At 34.8% G+C, this 17,371-nt stretch overlaps 1 protein-coding gene across 2 annotated transcripts in view; it reads right to left on the reverse strand.

The window, feature by feature from the left end:
• Window positions 1-17,371, reverse strand: part of LOC134546226 (cell division cycle protein 27 homolog) — a 106,986-nt gene that overhangs the window by 60,711 nt on the left and 28,904 nt on the right. The gene's annotated exons all lie outside the window — the stretch shown is intronic.

The raw sequence follows: 17,371 nt of genomic DNA on the forward strand, positions 1-17,371 counted from the left end.
CCTACAGCAGCTCTGGACGAGCTGTTACCATTTCTCAGAGACGAGCTGACCATAGCCTTTACCGTCACGAATACGTATTAGGTTCTCTCCTCGAGAAGCACGTCATGGACGCTTGTTCCCAGCGTCGTTGCGTTTTACCCCCCCCCCCCCCCCCCCACCCACCTCTCTTTCAGTTCTAAGAATTCATCTAAGACCAATGACCGGTCAGAGACCCCAGCAGACAGCGACCGTCTCCAAGGACGCCTTGCATAAAAAATGTGTGTGCCAAGATGGACCGCACACGATACCTAGCGGCAAACTCGCTAACCGCCCAGCCAACTTACCCTGTAGGCCGCCAGAGTGTAGCACCTGACTGCCCCTTTATTCCCTTGGAAAAGCAGACGCCTTGGGCGAGTCGATTCTTTTTTTATTTTCAGACACCTCTCAACAGGTAGCACTAAAGTCGGCCAGTGCTACCAACTTCGAGACATCAGTCAGAGTTTTTTTTATGACGATCACTCGGGGAACTTTGGGACCTTTCGGTCCGGACTCCCAGCCCCCTCCCCTCCACTTTTGATTCAAGATTTACTTTTAATTACGAGACGCGGTTCTCCGCAGGTCACTTCGCGTCGCGACTGCAGACGGACCATTTTGCGATTATCGGCGAGTCGACGAGACACTGCAAGACTTCCATCCGGCCGCAACCGACTATGTAGTCGACTAAATAAGGGATGCTATCCCTATAATCTTTTTCAAGTAGTTTAGTCCGTCTGCGTAGTACAAAATGTAATAGTTATTTTTCTTTTAATTTTTTTTGGAATGAAGAAATCAACCGCGCCCAGCCGCGTAATCGCGGGATCCAGTTCCTGGCTGGCGACGCATTGGTAAACAGAAGCCAACTCCCCTGTCTGACAGGGTCCGAGAGCCGGACGCCGAATTGGCATTTTCATCTCCCTTCCACAACAGGACACAAGCGCCCTGGCATCATGTTCCTGCATGATCTCCGGGAAACGAAGCCCCGCCCTCTGGTGCTTCTGTATCTTTTGACCATTTTCTGAACTTTCTTTAAATTACGTCAGATGCAGTTAATTAGATAAACATAATTTCTGGACTTTAAGTATATATACTGGGATAGTTTAAACATATTTGTATTTTTTTTTATTGGTTTATGTATTTTTAGTAAATGAAACTTTTGATAATTCCATGTACGGCTGGCCAATAATTTTTTTTGAATATACCTGAGAGCTGTTTAAGAATGTAATTAATATTGTACATTAATATTTTCTTGTATCTGTTATAAGTTTCCTCAGTATGGAGTAATTATATTTCAGACGGAATCACACCTTGTTTTTGTTCATTTCTAATAAACTGGTGAAACCTAAAGATCCACCCAGCAAAACAAAAATGGTAATCAGACTGTGGTTTGCTGCTACAAAAAATGGTAGCAGTTAGCATGGTTTGAACCTTGCTACAAAAGGTTAGGCATCCCGATTTCAACACTGAACATAATTGTGAAAAATCGCGACATGATAGAAGAAAGTGCATCGCAGTGTGGTAAGTTTTTCGAAGAAGCGAAAATACGTTTGTGCATCGACATACGAGGAACTTGAAGTACTTTTGAAGGAATGGTTTGTTGGTGCAAGGTCCTCAAATGTACCAATAATAAACGGTGTTTTGTTAAGAGAAAAGGCACTATTTATAGCATCACAGCTAGGAATATTAGATGAGTTTCGTGCATCCGATGGTTGGATTGACCGTTTTAAACAAAGACATAACCTTGTATATAAAGCAGTATGTGGTGAAAGTAGAAGTGTAGACTCTACAACTGTAGAAGTGTGGAAACAAGAGCAGTTACCCAATTACATACAAGGGTATGCACCGAAAGACATTTTTAATGCGGATGAAACAGGCCTGTTTTATTCTCTACTCCCAGACAAAACACTGTGTTTGAAAGGGGAGCAGTGTCATGGTGGAAAACTTAGTAAACAAAGGCTCACTGTTTTGCTAATGAGCAATTCAGATGGCAGTGAGAAACTTCAGCCATTGGTGATAGGAAAGGCACAAAAACCAAGGTGTTTTAAAAACATAAAAACTTTGCCAACAAAATATTTGGCAAATCAAAAGGCCTGGATGATGTCAAAAATCTTCGAACAGCAAATGCGTGCTCTGGATGCATCAATGGGTGTTAATGGAAGAAAAATTTTGCTGTTTCTTGACCAGTGCCCAGCTCACCCTCAAAACTTGAATTTAAGGAATGTACAGCTTGTTTTTTTCCCTGCGAACTGCACCAGTGAGCTTCAACCTTTGGACTTGGGCATCATTCATGCCTTCAAGTTAAAATACAGGAAAAGGATTGTCCAAAAAATGTTGAATCTCTTGGATGCTGGCAAAAATCCACAAGAAAAAAAAATCAATGTTCTGGATGCAGTGCATGAAATTGCCTATGCATGGAAACAAGTTGCATCAATAACAATTCCAAATTGTTTCAGGAAGGCAGGTTTCCCAAGCTCAGAATAGTGTCTACAAATGAGGACAGTGAACCAGGCAGCAGCATAGAGGAAGAAGACTGGAAGAAAATTCAGACAGGCAGTTTGTTCAGCGACTTTGTCAATATTGACAGTCATGTGCAAACAACAGAAGTACAATCAATTGATGAAATTGTCAGTTCGCACATGAGGAAACAGCAACCTGAAGAAGATGATGGTGGTGAAGATGAAGATGAAGAAATCCCTATGCCTCACAAGCATGAAGCTCTCGAAGCAGTTTCTGTTTTGAGAAACATTTTTTCTGGGTTAAACCGTCCTGACAGTTTGTTTGACCAGCTGAACCATATAGACAAAAAAAATAGAAGAACTAAGCAGCCAACAATTAAAGCAAACAAAAATTTCAGATTTTTTCACATAGTGTTGATATAATTGTAAATTCTTTTTTGTAACCTATACATACTTATTTGCTTTTACTGAAATTAATTTTAAACCTCTTTCATAACCTATATTGTAGTAATTGTAAACTGGAATTTAATATAGTATGTAGTTGTGACTTTACCTTGTGTGTGTGTAGGTAGACTGTATGAGTTGTTGCCTTTTTTTACATTTAAAAATTAAACTTTTGCATAGTAAACTTTTATTACTATCTGTATTATTTTTATTAATATTCTTAGCTTATGAATGTCTAATGTTAGTATGAATTGCTAGTTAAAGTAAGGAAGTATGTACATAGACTGTGCCAATTTTTACCCTCTACAGAATATATATAGTATGGGACTTAAGTGTTAATATAATAACCCTTTTTAGCTGTGTGTCAGACACTCATAATGAATAATTATGTGTATACCAGAGTACAATGTGTTTAGGTCTTATAATATAACAGTTCTTCGGGCAAAAAAAGGAATTTTACACATTTCCCTTATTTTACACATTCCCACATTTTACAACATTTTCATACACCCCCTTGAATAGTGTAAAAACGGGGTTTTACTGTATTTACAGACTGATTTCTGTCATTTAAGCAAAAACAAATCTACACACATATTACTTAGTGTTATAATATATATCTTATAATGATACAAGTTAATTTTGTTTTAATGTATCTATTGGGCTGCCACTTTTAGTATGAAAAAATTCTTCAAAGATAGCGCCATGTTCGTAATGCATTAGAGAACCAAAAACACAATAAAATGTTAAATATCTTTGGCACCATGTTTGATCCTACACAATATTCCTGGCTAGTAAATAACAGGTATTTTTTAAGTTATGATTATATATTGTTATGAATATTCAAGTTTACAAAATGTATTCCAGGATAGTATCACTAACATCAAGTACAGCAGTTTCTGCGTGCATGTGCATCGGCCTTTCAACCTGTTAAATTTCCATTGTGTAATGCACTCTTATTTCATTGCATTTCTGGTGCATACTAAATAAAATTTCACACTCAACACACCTAAAAAAAGTATAACCTCAAAAACACCGGCAATTATAATTATGGTCTAGCGGGAAAAGTCACAGGTTCAGCGTAGAGGCATTTACATGCGACGTAATCTGTACTCCTGTTATTTGGCTAGCCCTGTCTCGCAGTACCACTCTGACCACTTACCACCCCTTCCTTTACTTATCACTTACATGCCTCTGTAAGCATGCAGGGGGCAGTGATTGCAGTCAGCACTCAGTGGCATAGTGGTTACATTTACACTAATTATTGACATGTTACATCTATTAGATAACAACAGAGTGGGATAACTACTAGTGGTAAAAGACTGGACTCGCATATCAGAGACGTATTTGAATCCCATATCAGATATTCTGATTTCGTTTTCTGAAATCACTTCTTGTAAACGTTCGATTGACGATTGGTTCCCCAAAATAGACCATGACCAATATATTTCCCAAAATCCCCAATTTTTAATGTGTAACATCTTAGCTCTTGATATAAGGTTTTTTGTAGGAGTAATTTCAAGAATGGAACAGAAGTCGCATTGAACGGAAATGTGTAACCGGTGCTGACATCTGTGGTGGATGGCGTAAACCTAAGTTCACAAAACCAAAGGAGAAACTTTAGAGTTGTGAATTTTAACATGATGGGCAATATTTTAATAAAATTCCTTGTCAAAAAATTGGGTCCAAAGCAGGGGTTTAGTATATTAGATGTGTAAACATCTTAGCTCTCTGTATACAGCATTTGGTACGAGTTATTTCATAAATGGAACAGAAGGCACTTTGAATGGAAAAGTGTAAACACAGAACTGCCATACTGTGGCGGATGGTGTAAACCAATGTTCATAGAGACAAAGGGAAAACTTATAGTCCAGGATCCAGGGTCTATTTTTGCAATTGATGACTATCAAGCTAATTTTCCGTGAGTAGCTTCATTTTGATGAGATGCCCAACTTTTTCTCTTACAAAAATTTTTGATTGCGGTAGCAAACAGGGGTAGCAGGGATAAATTATGTTGATTTGACGATTGTCAAAAATTGATTACTAACTGGTTTTTTTTTGTTAAATCTCAAGATAATTATCTGAATTATTTGGAAAAATATTGGTCCTACAAAACGTATGGTTTGATCAAAGAGTCCCCTCCTTCCAACATGTATCGATAACAATGTCGTCAAAAATGATTACTAACCAGCTGATTTTTTTATCATTAGTCCAGCAAGAATTGTCATTTTTTCGTTTTCCTCATTCATATCATAACATAAGGTGAAAACATCTTTTTCTAAATTTAAATAACTTTATTTTCCAATAAAACTTAATATTCATCAAATTCATCTGATAAACCATCTTCTTCACTACTACCATCACTCTCATCTTCATCTCCTTCATTTTCCTCATCTGTGACAACTGACTGCAATAATATGAAAAAATTAAGTACATTGCTGAATAACCAATCAATAAATAACAATAGTATTAATAGAGTACCTTGTAAGTCAGTAGACAATTCTTCAAAAGATGGACTTTGGGGACCATCAAACCAGTAAAATTCATATTTGCCATCAATTATTGTCCATCCATTTTTTTCTGGCAATTTTTCCGTGGGGCACCGCATGTGTGCATTACACCATACATTGGAGATTAATGCTGTCCTTTTAATTTGTTGCAACAATTCTTGTTTCGTTGGTGGCAAGCTAGAAGGATCATATCCTAGGATTTTTTTTTTAAATTACTTCATTGTCATTTTTCGATTAGTACCCTTTTTCAAATAACTCATACCGTACTTTATCAATTTCATTTTTGGTTTTTAAAGTTGTTACTCCTCAATAATTTTCAGAAATCTGTGGGACGATTATTGTCTTTACGTATAACGTCGTACTGTGTCTCTTCACCTCTCAGATCATGTTCAAAATCTTTAATACTGGTTTTTTTGTACTTGTCAAATATAATATGTACTTCTTTTCTATTATATGTAAGTATTTTTAATATATGCTTCAAGATTTTACCATAAATGTTTGGAAGGTTCTTTAACGTATGTAATAAATAAAATCCATCAACTGAGTGGATGTCTGCTTCTGGAGGATTTACAATTTTAGCTTGCTATGCTAATAATTCACTAATAACCACAGATTTGGGGGTCTTGCAAATTGTTCCATTAGTATGATAGAGTGAAAACAGAATAGGGGCTAAAGGATAACTTAATGCCTTTTCTATATCAATTTTATTTTTTAGTGACGCATAACGTAGATGACCAAAAACATCTCTTTGTATCTTAACTTCTTTCACTTTTCCATTAATTTTGACTTTTTGCGTATTCTTGTACTCAAAATTAATTATTTTATTTCTGTTAATGGCTTTATCAAACCTATCTGGAGTTACTGGAGTCTCAGAAATGAAATATTTATGTTGTTTTCCACCCTCAATTTCAACTGATGATAAAAATTTGTATACTTCATCGTTCACAGACTGACCTTTCGATATATTGTGAAGATGATCTTCTGACAGTTTTAACGCAAAAGGGTTGGTGTACTGCTTTGTTAGTTACATCAGTACTTCTAAATTTTTTGTAGATTTATTAATTGTTGACTTTTTTAAATCTTTCGTAATATCATCTGTTGATTTAATAACACAAAACTCCATCACTTTTGATCTAACACTCGTACGTAGTAAATGAGTAATTGACCATTTTTGTCTTGCAGAGAATGAGTTTGTAACGTTTATAATTCCAGAAGCTTTAGAAGCGGCATCAGCATTGATTGTTTGCTCGAGTGTTAAATCAACCAGGATTCTTGAAAACGGTTTCATTGTTCTTCGAATGTCCAAGAAACTCTTTTGACAATCATCAAGCAATCCGGGATGTGTCGCTTCAATATTTATCAACTTATCGCAATAAACATTACCTTGCATAATTATGGTTGTCCATTGAAAAAAAAACATTTGTTATTTTTGGTGAAATGTGTACAAACAAATTGAAGTCACCTTTACGAAAACTATATTCTGATTGAAGATAATATTCAACTAATTAAATAAATTTGAGGTGTTTTACCATGCTTTCCATTTAAAGTTTCATTTTTATATTCTTCATATTTATTAAATATTTTTTTTTTTTTAATTCTCATTGGTTATTTGTGGGTCATCATTCTGTTGTTCATTAAATATTTCTAAGTATTCTTGAATATTTTCCAAGTTCTGATCATGTTGTTGTAAAAAACTTTCCAAATACAAAATCTGCAAAGCAAGAGAGAGTAGAGGATGAATCTTTCTGCACCGATTAAAGTGTTTTCCACTTAAAAACGAACTGATAGAACCACTGGCCAAAATTTCGCTATCTATAAGAATATTTGTTAACCCTGATCCACTTACAAATTTCCCGATAGCTTTCATGAATGAATGATAACATTATGTGGAAAGGTCCAAAATTAATAAAAAGTTTCTGAAATTCATCCTCAGCACTCTGTATCCATAAAGCAATATTGACCATAGCTAAATCGTAAGTAATGCTGAAGAAATTTTTCTGGCATTCCGAAGCGATTTGCAAACTTCTTCACATTTTCTCTTTTACAACTGCTGGATCCATGGGTGAATCATTAATTTGCATTAGATACTCAACCTTTTGAATTCTACTGTCATCTTTTAAAATTTTTGCATTATATCCTACCCACAAAGGCATGTTTGAAATTTGTAATTAATGGGAAAGTACCCATTAAAAATATCCATATTGAAAATTACTTAAATTTTGTAGATCTTCAGGTGATGATTCACTACTATGCCAAAATTCTGAACGACTTTGCTTCGCATTCGGTAAATTTTCAAATGACTCTTCCTCAAACCAACGTTTTCTATGGCCAGACAAATCACAAACGTTATTTTATGAACTCTGTCGAGGTTCTGTAGATGCATCGTTCCTTTAGATGATGTTCAACTCTTCTTTTGTAGGAATATTTTGATAAATGATACCCACTGTATCATACAAGGTATTTTTACGAGAGCTTGTCTCTACAAATTGGTCGTAATTATCCCACGCTACTCCAGATGATAATATAGACGTTGGATGAATGCCGGAAGGACATAACTGATTATTAGAAGAACAAGAGTATGCAGCAGACGTCTCCAATTCCAGTATACTTGGATAGGTGATGCAATAACCTTGCCTGCTTAATATATCCACGACTTTTTGGCTTCCTGTGAGGCTTTTTATGGTTATACCAAATAAAATTTCCTTCCGCCGTTTGATAGAACCTCTTGTAATGCTGTAGATAGAGTCCTGCAAATAACATGAAGACAATCTCCGAACCCCATTGCAGCTTTCTTTGCCAACACCACTCAAGGCAGTAGTGCAAAATATATCTAACCATTTTGGAACATCGCACTCTCCTTCATTTAATACTTCACTATCAATGAAATCTGTTAAAGGTTTTTTTTTATTTTCAATATATTTTTTCAATATTTCAAGGTGAAATCTTGTGCTTTTTTTTAAATAATATATCTTTGATTTCTTCATCATCAATTGCTTCAATATCTACTTCAGATGATATAAAAATATTAACCAATCAAACTTTGTGTTTCAATTAACTTTGTATATAATCCTTGAGAGCTTGATTACTGAATATGCTAGCTTCTAAATTTGCGGTTTCATACATTTCTTGTACAAATTCAGCATAAAAATCTTTCAAGTGAACTAATGACATCACTCGTCGATTTCTAATAACTTCTTGTTGAATATAATTAATCAATCGTTTTCTGGCAATTTTATGGCTATCTCGTTTCATGGCCCAATCATTATTTGGAGGTGGATTCATTTTCCTTTGGTATTTGGCAAAATAATTCACACAACAGTTGTTATGATATGCAGGGTGTCTACCAGATCTAGTAAATTAAATTCCCTGATTTTTCCAGGTTTTCCAGGTCTAAAACTGAATTTTTCCAGGTTTTCTTTAACACAATTACGACATTCCAAGAAACTGAAAAAAATTGCATAATATTACATTGACGGGTTTCAAAGTATTTAAACTTACTTAAATTAGTAAAAAAATTACCTTCTTCCAAACGTGGCCAAAGTGACTCAATTGATGGCAAATAAAACATGCTGCTACAAATATTTCACACACTTCCTTTTGCAAAAAAAATTTGTAAAAGGAAGCTCCTATCAATTTCGCAGTGACTCAACTTTTGCGTCTATTGCACTTACTTCAGAACGAGCCAAATCCAACATTCGAGCCTTCTTCAAGTGCAATGACTTGATCTCCTCTTCAACTCTTCTTTTTTCTGCCTTCTTCTTGTCTGTAGCTTCCTTTTCTTTTTGTTTGCAGGGATTCCTTACGCCTACAACTAGCATTTCTTACATACTGCTCTACACCTCCAGAGCGTTGAACAAAGTCATACATCTGTCTTTGTGCGATCAGTATTTCTTCCTGCAAGTTTTCAGTCAGCTGATTAGAATTCACTGAAAATCCTCTTTCCAATGATGCATTTCCATGGGAAAGTACCAACACCATCCTCACAAACTTTAGAAGGCCTGTTTTGGAAGCTACTGTATATGCCTTAAGAATGAGCATCCACAAGTGATCAAGGCGCCCGTCTTCTCGAGAAAAAGACGAGAACAGTGCTGCAGAATCTTGCAAGGAACATACCAACTGATATGATCACTCAATGTTATCAGCTTCTTGTCCTGATAGCCACCTGTTTTGAAGACAACATTCTAAACTGTACTTCACACGCTGTTTCCTCACACCCGAATTTAAAGCCACAGACAGACATAAGCAGGAAATTCCCTTGGTAAGATTGTACTTCAGGGGACTTTTGTCTTGAAGTTTTTTTACCATAACCTTTAGACAAGTCCTATCATTTTTCTGTAACAGGACAGACTTTTCTGGTACTTTCTCTTTCTTGATGGCATGGCGTACTGCATAACCCAACTTGATATTGTTAGCAGTCAATAGATTTTCCTGGTTATCTACATCCAATCGAGATACATTGCGTTTCTCCCTAAAGCTTTTCAGTACTTCTGGTTTCAAAATTTTCCTGCCAAAGCTAATAAAACCAGTGAATCATAGAGAAAAGGTGCCATGGGTGCTTCACTTTGGAACATTGTGAGAAACAATTCCAGCTCTGATGCCAAAAATTGGAAGAATGTCAATTTTACTTTTAGAAGATTATTTTCAAGAGCACATTTCACTACACTGAAAGAGAGAGATGAAATAGAAACTTCACTAACAAATTTCTTTTGGTGGGGTAAAATTTTCATGGCACACTCAGCAACTGCAGTATTCCATCTGATTGCACAAAATTTCTTGGGAAAAAGCTCTGATCCAGTTATTCTAATGTAATCTGCCCTCCTTGCAGATATGTGCTTAAACAAATAGTAACTGTGCCTCAAAAAACTAAAAACGTCCCATTGTGTAACAGAAATTCCAGTTTTGAAAGCACCATGGACCGTATGAAGCCCACAGCTACCAATTTCTAGCAACGATGGTGAATCTTCACCTAAAGTGTCTGTAATATGTATTTTCAACGCTAACAAAAATGTCCAGTTTACGTTGAGGGCATCCATAGATACTTAAAATTAAATGCACCTGTCGGTATAATCTGAACGTGGGAAGCACATGCCGCAGCACGTCACGTCAGCAGGATAACAGACCATCTTGAACCAGTTTGTATCACGTGATTTGATGCCACTTCCGAATCCGATGGTAAATAAAAGAATTTGGACGTGGGAACTGTTCGTTATTTGCCATTTAAAAATAAAAATGGGAGGGAATACACATGATGCCACGTCAATGCAAGCTGATCAATAAACAAAAAACGTATTGCCAACTACAACCTACCAAACAAAAATTCCCTGATTTTTAAAAAAATTCCCTGATTTTTCCCTGATTATTCCCTGATTACAAAATTCCCTGATATTTCCAGGTTTTCCAGGTTTTCCAGGTTTTCCAGGGTCAGTAGACACCCTGGATATGACAAAAAAGTATCGTTAACAGAGTCATTTTCTTCTTGAATTTTCTGTAACATCTCTATATCACCCAGTTCTGTAGCATAATTGTTAATTTTTTCCAGAAAAGGGTATTTTGTTTTTAATTTTACGACAATATATTTGTCGCCCTTTACGTTTTATATTTTTATTTTAGTACAAAAAAAAAAGCATTTCTTTGCTGACTCAACATCTCCAAAACTTTGTATATCCGTATCACAATCTACATTGTCCTCCTCAACAGTATTATCCAAATCTTCAATATTACTGGATTCATCAATTAATATCGAACTCTGGTCAAAATTTCTGTAAATGATAACATGCAAAGCGATTACATAATTAAAAAATAAATAAATTATTTCAAAACGCTTTTAGGAGATTTATATTTAGACGAATAGAATTGAAAACAGAATTTTAATGGCATCATTCCAAGAACAGTAGATTCAGATTAAATTGTTTTGAAAAATGAACAATTACTAAAAATTACAAAAAATTATTTAATTAACTAATTGTGAAGTGCATGGCATGGGTCCGCTTCTACATTTGAAGCAGACATTAAGGATATCAAGGGATCAATAATTCCAGTAGATTGAGATGCTGATGATGTCAAAGCTGGCTCAGTGCTGTGTATGAGAAATTATTAAAAAAAAAATTAAAAGTACACTCCAAATTTATTAAGAAAATATGTAAAATATCATGTACTTTCTAAAATTATTTACAGAATGCAACAATAATTTCACAATACTAATGCTTGATATTTTTTACATAATAACATGAAAATATGAACTTAATAAATTATATTTAATTTATTTTAAAACTAAAGTCAAAAAATATTCTATTGACTTACCTTTCATAAGACAAATATTTAGATTTCACTCAAAATTCTTTATAGGCAGAGGAATGATATCCTATTATTTCGTCATTCCAATTTTCAAATAGTACAAAATCTCAATATTTGTGTTGATGATGCTTTCGAGCAGATAAAGTTTTGCAAGAAAGCCAAATGTCTTCATTAAATTTCTTTACTTCTTCTCTTTTATCTCGAAAAGTAGAGTTTTCACAAAAAAAAATGATACAAAAAACACACTATAATTATTTTGCTGCACAAAAAACATTTCTTGAAATTATTTCTCGAGAGACAAACACGTGGTCAACTGAAAAAATCTTTGCACTGTTATGGTCGACACTAACGTGGAATACCTGATACACAGTAAGCAATGCTCTGCGCATGCGTACCGATGTGACTCCGCTGTAGTAGCAAAATGCAGAAAATAGATAAATTTTTAATTTCATGAATTTCAAATATGTATTCAATTGGAGGACCGGGATAATGTACCACGCAATCTGTAGGACAATGTGACTGTTAAATTATATATATATGAACTAAGCAACAGAAAAAAAAAATTAGCTGGTTAGTAATCATTTTTGATGACATTGTTATCGATACATGTTGGAAGGAGGGGACTCTTTGATCAAACCATACATTTTGTAGGACCAATATTTTTCCAAATAATTCAGATAATTATCTTGAGATCTAACAAAAAAAAAAAAAACAGTTAGTAATCAATTTTTGACAATCGTCAAATCAACATAATTTATCCCTGCTACCCCTGTTCGCTACCGCAATCAAAAATTTTTGTAAGAGAAAAAGTTGGGCGTCTCATCAAAATGAAGCTACTCACGGAAAATTAGCTTGATAGTCATCAATTGCAAAATTAGACCCTGGATCCTGGACTATTATAATATTAACTATTTAAAGAATTTTTAACAAGATGGGAAGTATTTTAATAAAATTCCTTGTAAAGACAGGTCAAAGCCGTTGTTTGGTATTGTTTCAATTCTTTTTTTTTTTTGCTTTTATTGGAGCAGTTTCATTATACAGTTTACCTTTTGCTATACCAATCGAATGATTCGATACTCGAGGTTGCTGCTCCTGCAGCGAATTCTAGCGGTGGGTGGGGAAACTACATGCGATTCATATCAATAAATGTAGTTGAAAACTGTGCCGTTTTGCAGCATTTAGCTGGGCGTACACTTGTTTTGCTTAACTCTTTGTGTGTTTTTTTTTTTGTTTCAGCAAACTGAACGCTGGTTTATTTTTTTTAAAGAATTTCTGTTATGGGGGTAATTTATTTGTAATTTTGTCTTTATGTTTAGTTCAAACCATTTGTATTGTATTTTTATTATCACATAATTACTATCTAATTTAAGTGCATCAAGAATCAAAGAAAAGAACTCTGAACCAATTTAATTATTTTATAGTTTAATAAATTATTAAATTATTATATTTTGGTCAATGCAGTGTGCTATGCTAATTTCGGAACTATTCTTTAAATTGTGCATTTGTGACAATGTTTTGTTAACTGTGTAATGCCATCTATGGTGCCTTCCTTCTTCTTGGCGACCATCATGTGAATAACAAGTGTTAATTATCTGCTCTAATTTACCACCGCATCCATGCGGTAATTTCAAGTTTGGTTAGCCGCCAATTGGGTGAGTTTTCGCAAATTTCTCTGGAAATCATGCTGGACATTTATTTTTAAATATTTCATCATCTAATTAGTCTTTGAAATGTTTTTATAGCGGCCCACGAGTCATGGATCAGGAGTGCTTTCCTATGCCGGCCATGCTATGAACAACTTGTAACTCTTGTTTGGAGTAGAGGATGTTCTCCTCTACCTTTTCTGACGGCTACGGGATTCACTCACTCATGAATTCAGGAAAGTGATTCTTCGTTTTCATACTTCGCATGAAGCATGTTTCGGCAAATGATTTGGACAACCTACCTAAATTTATTTTATAAAATTTTCTTTGTTTGTTCTTATTGTTTTTTTTTGCTAACATAAATTTAAAGTAATTTAAAGTAACGTTAATTATTTATTTAATGTTTTGGGGCCCCATCTTTTAAAATTTAAGGTACCAAATGTAACAAGTAACAAATGTACCGTAACAAGTAACCCATGATATTCTATTTATTGTTTATGAAGATTTATAAGTAATACTGTAATACTCACAAAGTTTGTTTTAAAATCAAATATAAATGATGGTCTGAAAATGAGTTAGTTTCTATTTTTTACTATACTTAAATATTACCCCCAAGTTAACCTAGAACAAAATATTTCTTTTAATTTTGTGAGCTGGTTGTTCAGTCTGCCTACTTTTCTGCCTAACTACTTTCCACCTTGAGGTAAGACACCATTGAACCTAAGGTTCAAGGCAACTTCCACTGCGGGCCTTTCTCGGAATGGTTAAACCTAGCCAGGCTGGGAAAGGATGGCAGAAAACACAATTTAATTATTTAATTAATACTAATTATTTATCATGCTCTGTATTATTCTAAAGAATTCTATGTTAAATTATGTGTCCAAGTTTCATTTTACAAGTTTATTTGCCAAATGAAAACACATGAATTTGCTCGATACTGAGGTTAGATGTTACACATCTGTAGCGAGTACTAAAAGACTCTCTCACATTTTTTTTATGCAGTACAGTAATTTGTGATTTGGCACATTCTGGAATCCAGCACCAACTGACTGCCTCGCATTCAGACTCTTTCATGTGTATTCTAGGTGTTGAACCTGGCAGCAAGTTCACATTAGTTTGCTCAGAGTTTATCATTTTTGTTTTCATTTCAGTACAGTACTACAATGTTTCAAAAAAATTGTACCATTAAAATATTACAACCACTTTGACTTAAAACAACTCAACACTTCTTATTTATGTTTTCAAATTTTTTGAAAAACAAACTTATTTTATTTTTAAAATGACAGTAAATTCATTAATTTTTTGTCAGACAGGCCTTAAAAATTCAAGGAAATTTCATTGTGTAAATCTGTACTAACTAGAGGTGGGACGATACCACACTTTCGATACTTGATTCTGTATTGTTTTTTCAGTTCGATACTTTCGATACTTCGATACTTTCGATACTCCAGGGAAAAATATTTTCCCATTAAGTAACAATTATTACAAATAACATAAATTAGTTTTAAACTATATAAATTCAATCTATCATACCAGCACAATGTCAGATTAAAATTAAATACATAATGTCTAATGTGTAAATAATTGCATTATATTAATGAAAGATATGAATCCATCATTATATATACATATAATAAAACCACCAGAAATGTAAAATACAGTCCATAATCAAGTAAAGCCATGGTTGCTACAGAAATATAATCTTAGAATTCCCTGACTTTTCCCGGTTTTCCAGAAATTTAAGAGAAAAATTTCCTGACTTTCTTTTGAAGTAGGGCCTACATGCCATAAATATTAACGTGCATATGATTAAATGTAGTATAAAAATTTCAACATGAGGTAAAATAAGGTTATTTTTTGTGTTATTTTGACGGCAGAATCGCGAATGTGTTTTTTTCCTTCGACATGGCTGGTGAGAGCTCTTCGACCCATATTGCTGAGTTGAATACTTTTGTAGCACAAAATGCAGTACGCAGAATTTATATTTTTAGCAGAGGGTTTGATATGCTGTAACTGTGGCTCCTGCAAAAACATAATCGCACACAAAAGCCACGTGTTTTCGTATCAGCTTGGTAGTTTTCAAAATGAGAATTGGTATTGCCTCTTTATCAAAATGTACTTTATTTTATTATGATCACATCAAAGACTAACTTCACCTGAAACAACGCCTTTGAATTCACGTAATAAGCTTTGTACTCACCTTATTCCACGTGAAAATAGCCTTCAAAAGATAAACGACGCCATGCCCGTTCTGTAGTTCATTGCATGGAACGGAACATAATACAAAGTCTGAAGGGCAAATTAAAAAGGAGCAAAACACGAACAAATGAAGGCCTGGGTTCGCTAGTGAACAAACGAGTGCTTGGATTGGCCAGAAGTTATGGTGGGTGGTTGTAACAGCCTATTGCAACGGACAATCGTAGACCAAGTAAAAAAAAATGTTGCAGTTGCCGTGTGCCTTAAGCAGCAGCCTTTTAGCGGAGTCGTTCGGTAGCGGTACGAGCGCATCAAAACAAAGCTTTGTTTGAATTATACGCAACTTTAAAATTTCCAGAATTCGTAGAATTTTCCCTGACATTTCCCGGAATTCCCTGACCATTTAAATTTCCCTGACATTTCCCGGTTTTCCCGGTTTTCTAGTCCTGTAACAACCATGAAAGCTGACATGAGAAACAGTGGCCTTACAAAATGTTTGAAGTCCTTTCTTGGAGGGGGGGAAAAGTCACCAAGCCTAAATTAGAAATAAAAAAATTAGGCTATTGTAAAAAGAAAATAAGACATTTTTGCTTGTTTGTTTCATTTTACAAACAACTTTATGCAACAGAAAAATTTTCAATAAAATTTTAACTTGAGAAACGTAAAATACAAAACAATCCGATCGTGAGTAAACAATAACAAATGGGCATATTAAGTTCAAAGATTAATGAATGCACAAAATATGAGATCCGTGCCTTGGTAAAGCGCGTGCACCATTTTCATAATCATTGCTAGTTTGCGCCACTAGTCTCGCTTGGTGCTGGCCATAGATGCTACTAGCGAAGTGCACAGTCTTCCTGATACTATCCATATCTATGGTGCGATAAAGTTATTTTCATACGTTTGCAAAGGTAAACAATGAACGTTTTTCAAAATAAAAGCATTAAAACGTAGTTTATCAGGAGGAATATAGCAAAAAAATTTGTGACTTTTAGGGCTTTTCCGCTTCGTAAAAACAAATGACTATAAGTGTATGTTCCGGGAAAGTAAACCATTGTAAATATAGTACTTTCGGCGGGACCAAAATTAATCGCCGTATGACACTGAACAATGTATTAAACGGGAACTTATCATCGTGGTTCTACTGTAGTTGTATTTTGTACGATGGCGACTCAAAACTTAATTCAATACAAATGAACAAGCATACCGGTATCGAAAAAATGTATCGAACTTACAGTTTTGATACTCAATACTTTGCGATACCGTCAAGTATCGAAGGTATCGAGGTATCGAAAATCCCATCACTAGTACTAACCTTAGGTAGTCATACCATTTGAGTCTTGTGTCCGTATCGTAATAATTAGGTAGTATATACTATATACTCGATTTAATGTATACTCATGGTTCCAGGGATTTCATTTGTACAATCACTACCTTCGTTAAATCGGGGGTGGCCATTTTGAACCTTCCAACCCCCTCCTGAAGAAAAATAATGTTTCATTTTTTAACCGAATATATTTGGTATTATTTGGGTGTATTTGGTCTTAATACGTAAAATTTCATTAAACATTAAATACTATCAAGGCAATGAGAAAAAATAACCTTGGCCATGTTCACAGTTTTTCTTGTGAATGGTTGTACGAGGGAAGGGAATGTTCAAATGTTAAGAAAGGAGGGGGGGGAGGACAAAATGGTTTATGTCTCTGGGAGGGATGAGCTTCAGCCTTGAAGAATGTTTACCAGGAGAGGAAGGGGTAAACTATACATCTTGATGCTGCCAGCACACGCCAGCCTAGCCGGGTGAGTTTTGCGCGCA

The sequence above is a fragment of the Bacillus rossius genome, chromosome 1 (genome assembly GCF_032445375.1).
Source record: "Bacillus rossius redtenbacheri isolate Brsri chromosome 1, Brsri_v3, whole genome shotgun sequence".
Taxonomy (NCBI): domain Eukaryota; kingdom Metazoa; phylum Arthropoda; class Insecta; order Phasmatodea; family Bacillidae; genus Bacillus; species Bacillus rossius.